A 4726-nucleotide genomic window follows, 5' to 3' on the forward strand; every position below is an offset into this window, starting at 1 on the left:
GTGTATAAATACCCTGCAGATTATGACATCACTTTACCTCCCATGTATTGTACAGCCTTCCTACCCCTTGAAAACCATTTGATAAAATTCTTTACCACTAAAACTATTAGAATGTCTGCAGTAAGAATTAAGTGTAGACTTGAGCATCAGGGTGTGACAACAAAACAATAAACTAATTAGATTCATGTTATTCTGCAAGATGTGACTCACCTTCGTGTTCTGCATCACTCGAAGCTGAGGCAGAACTGAAACAGCCTCCAGATAGACACAAAAGGCCCAGAGAACCTTATTGACCAAGTAATGCCCAGAGAACCTTATTGAACAAAGAAAATACAGCACATGGTATCACCTGCAAAACTCTCTCTCTCTCTCTCTCTCTCTCTCTCTCTCTCTCTCTCTCTCTCTCTCTCTCTCTCTCTCTCTCTCTCTCTCTCTCTCTCTCTCTCTCTCTCTCTCTCTCTCTCTCTCTCTTTTGAGAATATTGGATGTGGAGCGAGTATGTCCAGTAGTTCTTAGCATTAAAAAATACATTCAATAGTAATAAAATAGATCAAAACCGAAATTCCAACTGCCTTAGCACGTGCTTGACCAACAGACAAGACCCTCACATAACCAATTGCCCTGGATGCTACCTCAGACAATAGGTGTGGAAGAAACTACAATAACAATCATAAAGAGTAATTACTAGAGTTCTCTAGTTTGAAATACAGCTGCTAATGCAGGATCTTCAAGCACCAGTGTATGTATGTTCATGTTCAACTCTAAAGACACTGCACATGAGTGAACTCGGGAGCTTCTAACAAGCCCAATACATTTGCCAACCTTATTTGGAATTTCAACCTCCAAGAGTATTCAGTAAAATTCAGAAGCAGTAGCAACTGCGGCTCCAGTTATAGCCCCCTCAATCATTTTATCCCGGTTGTACGACTTATCCCCAAATTTAAGAAGAGCTCCCGTCAGTGCACCTCCCAATAAAGCATTTTTCCAAACACGCTTTCCCCTGACTCTTTCCTTTCCATATTGCATCCCAGAATATACACCAGCAATAACCCCCCATTGTACTCCTTCTTTGCCCATCCTTTTTGCCGTGTGTTGCAGATCATGCTTTGTAACAGTTTCCTTCTTCAAGCTAGCAAAAATTTCATGAGAGGCTGCATGAGTAGCACCAACCACTCCGATCTTCAAGAATCCATCCACAGTAAGGGATGGCCCATATCAATGAACACATCCATGCTGGGTGAGTGTACATGGTTGAAGACGCGCGCGCGAGGCATGATTCTACCTACCTGCAAAACAAACAACTGCATTGTGATGAGCTCATTGTGTTGGAGTCACAACGCTCTCTCTCTCTCTCTCTCTCTCTCTCTCTCTCTCTCTCTCTCTCTCTCTCTCTCTCTCTCTCTCTCTCTCTCTCTCTCTCTCTCTCTCTCTCTCTCTCTCTCTCTCTCTCTCTCTCTCTCTCTCTCTCTCTCTCTCTCTCTCTCTCTCTCTCTCTCTCTCTCTCTGATCAAGCAAAAACAAAGAAACCCTTGCAACAAATTGAAAAACAACAGAAAAAAAACAGAGCAGGGGTTGACAAAACAACCAGCGCGAGAGGAAGAGACAAAGACCTCGAGCAGCAGAACGATGTTGACTTCGATGACGGCTCTCGCAACAGTAGATCCTTTGCGTTTCTACATCAAAGGGAAGGATGGTGCGAGAGTGGAGGGGTCTCTCTCTCTCTCTCTCTCTCTCTCTCTCTCTCTCTCTCTCTCTCTCTCTCTCTCTCTCTCTCTCTCTCTCTCTCTCTCTCTCTCTCTCTCTCTCTCTCTCTCTCTCTCTCGCAGGAGGTGAACATACTCAGGAAATGCCCCTTCTGCGCTTGTTGCTCGCCTAAGTTCGCCCGCTCCATCATTTCTCCCCTGCATAGAAAGCGAACAGGTTTGCAACGTTCACCTTCCCTCACAAATTTTCAGGATAAAACCCTAAATGCATCCAGATTCACACATATGGCAAGGAAAATTCAAACTAGGACCCTGGGCAATAGCAAAAAATGTACAACGAGTGAGGGTTTGTGGCTACACACAGCAAATCCATGAACTAGCCTCCAATCCAGTGGACAAGTCGACTCCGAATAGATCCTCATTCTACACTCTGTGACTACATGACCACAAAGCCTATGTAAGGTTGTCCGGAGGAGGGAATTGCATCGTAGAGAGGTCGCCCAAGAGTGCCCCTGCTACCCAACAAAAATGCTAGGCAGATCTAGAGAATGCCACAAGGCTCATCAAAAATGCTAATTGCTTGCCAAGTGCGCTAATCAATAAATTGCCCTACCTAGACTTTGACAAATAAGTAAAACAAATACCTAAAAGCCAGAATAAATAGTGGGATCACTTTGGGTAGTTCACTTGAGATGCCAAAACTCTAACACCCTCATTGCAGCTCATAGTGGACATAAGAGACCAAGTCAATGAAGAAGCTATGCCCGTGAAAATAGTGCCATGATTACAAGAATTTTTTAATGTTTGTACATTTTTACGAACTCCCTCCCCCTTTGTCTATAGTGTAGAGAGAGATCGCATTTACTTAGCTTTTCTACATTGGGAAGCTTTCTCTACCGTGTTGACCTTGGTGCAACGTAACAACATATATGGCGATCAACCGTAAGATATTTTACATAGGGTAGCTAATAAAGTTCTAGTTGTCCTTGATTAAGAATGACAACACCAAGGATCTAGATGAGAATAAAGAGTTTGGAGATCTACTAAACAATGCACGCACAGGCAAAGATTGGGAAACTTATTATAGATTACAATGATGGTTGTACAGCTGGTATCATGGGTGCAGGAGAAGCTCTTGATCATGCCATTGGTGTTGCTACTGAGTTTGCATAGAAGAAGAAGAAGAAGAGAAGAGTGACTTAGACGATGTGCAAGAAGAAAACAATAAATAAAATGAGGGTGCAGATGTGGAGACACAGGCTATGCAGACGGTGGTATTGATGATGATGTTGTTGAAGAGGCTAATGAGGATTTGAATGTCCAAGATATTGATGCCTACTGACTACACAGAATAAAAGGACAGGGAGGTACCATATTTTCTCATTGGTATAGCTATCTTAGTTTGCTAGTGGAGTAAATTAACTCTTTGAAATACCAAGAACAACACCCTCATGTGAAAGATTCTTTAATTGGCTTGTTAGGGTATGTTTCTTATGGCATAGGCCCCCCCCCTCCCTTATGCATACGGTACGAGCTTGAAATAATGGGGGGCTACCCCTATTGTATAGGCTTATGTCTGACCTCTAAAAACCCCCCTCTTGTACACTCACGTGTTACCATACGGAAATCCATAGTGAATCCCTCGGGGGAGAGAGACCCTCGCTTTGCATCTGCTGCTGAGAGGGAGCTGTTCATGAGTGCTGCCTGTAATAAAGCGCGCACAACCTGTTAAAAATAAGTATGCGGCCGTTTGAAAAGCCATGCCACGTGGACGAAGGAGCTGCGAGATTTTGGAACTGTCTTATCTTTGTCAAGTAACGTTTTCGAAGCTTTTGGAAAACAACAATATTTTGAGGGCTCTCTCTCTCTCTCTCTCTCTCTCTCTCTCTCTCTCACACACACACACACACACACACACACATCAGCTTATCACATCTTGAGTTCAAGACTCATCCAGTAGATCTTTGAGGTCTCTTGGGATTGTTCCTACGACGTTGAAACCTCTCTTCTTCTCCCCCCCCCCCCCCCCCCCCCCCCCCCCCCCTTCCTCTCTCTCTCTCTCTCTCTCTCTCTCTCTCTCTCTCTATATATTATATATAATATATATATATATATATATATATATATATATATATATATATATATATATATATATATATATATATATATATATATATATATATATATATATATATATATATATATATATATATATATATATATATATATATATATATATATATATATATATATATATATATATATATATATATATGGTTTCGACTTGTCTTAAGTTGCAGATAAAATGTAGGATACCTTTGTCGCTAGAACGGGGGCCCGGGTCTTGTTGAGTCTTAGGCTCATGTCACCCTAGGGGCAGGCAAATGCCATGCCGAGGTGGCGGGCTCTCATTGGCAAAAGAAGCCTGTAGCTTTTGCAAGAGGGACGAGCAAGAGAGGCCGGCCAACTTGTGATTGAAGCAGCCAACTACTAAAAGTGAGAGCGCGAACAAAGACTTCAAGTTTTGAACTCTGCTTGTCAGCATGAAACGTGGACTTTTTACCACCTGCCTACTACCAATTTGTTGAAAATTGAACATTGTGTAACTAATGACCCAATGTGACTGCATTTGCTTGGCCGCCTTCAAAAAAGTGGTGTGGTCACCTGTCCAATGTGACAAGGGCCTTACTCGGATTCCAAAAATCTTAAAGCACTCGCAATTGTTGTCCTTTTGAGCCCTCAAGGGATGGTTGATCTCATCTCCTTTCATTGTTGTGAACTATCTCCTCAAGGCTCAAGGATTGTCTCCTCACTACCTCACAAAGATTTATGCCCAAACTCAACAGCTCGTAGTCACATATCCATCTGAGGCTAAGATGTTAGAGACAGAGCCTAGCGACTGCTCAATTTTGGAAGTAGCACGCAGGCAACAAGCATCACAAGAGCATTTGAAGATTGCCTACAATCGTAGAATAAAGCTCCCAGGAAATGGGCTGTAAATTCTAACTCTTACTGCAACGATT

The 4726-nt window shown here is 42.5% G+C and overlaps 1 pseudogene; it reads right to left on the minus strand.

Moving 5' to 3' along the window:
• Window positions 1-852: 852 nt before the first annotated feature.
• Window positions 853-1307, minus strand: LOC147436226 (outer envelope pore protein 16, chloroplastic pseudogene; annotated as a pseudogene).
• Window positions 1308-4726: the final 3419 nt, after the last annotated feature.

Source organism: Adiantum capillus-veneris, chromosome 18 (genome assembly GCF_014529385.1).
Source record: "Adiantum capillus-veneris isolate H3 chromosome 18, ASM1452938v2, whole genome shotgun sequence".
Lineage (NCBI taxonomy): Eukaryota > Viridiplantae > Streptophyta > Polypodiopsida > Polypodiales > Pteridaceae > Adiantum > Adiantum capillus-veneris.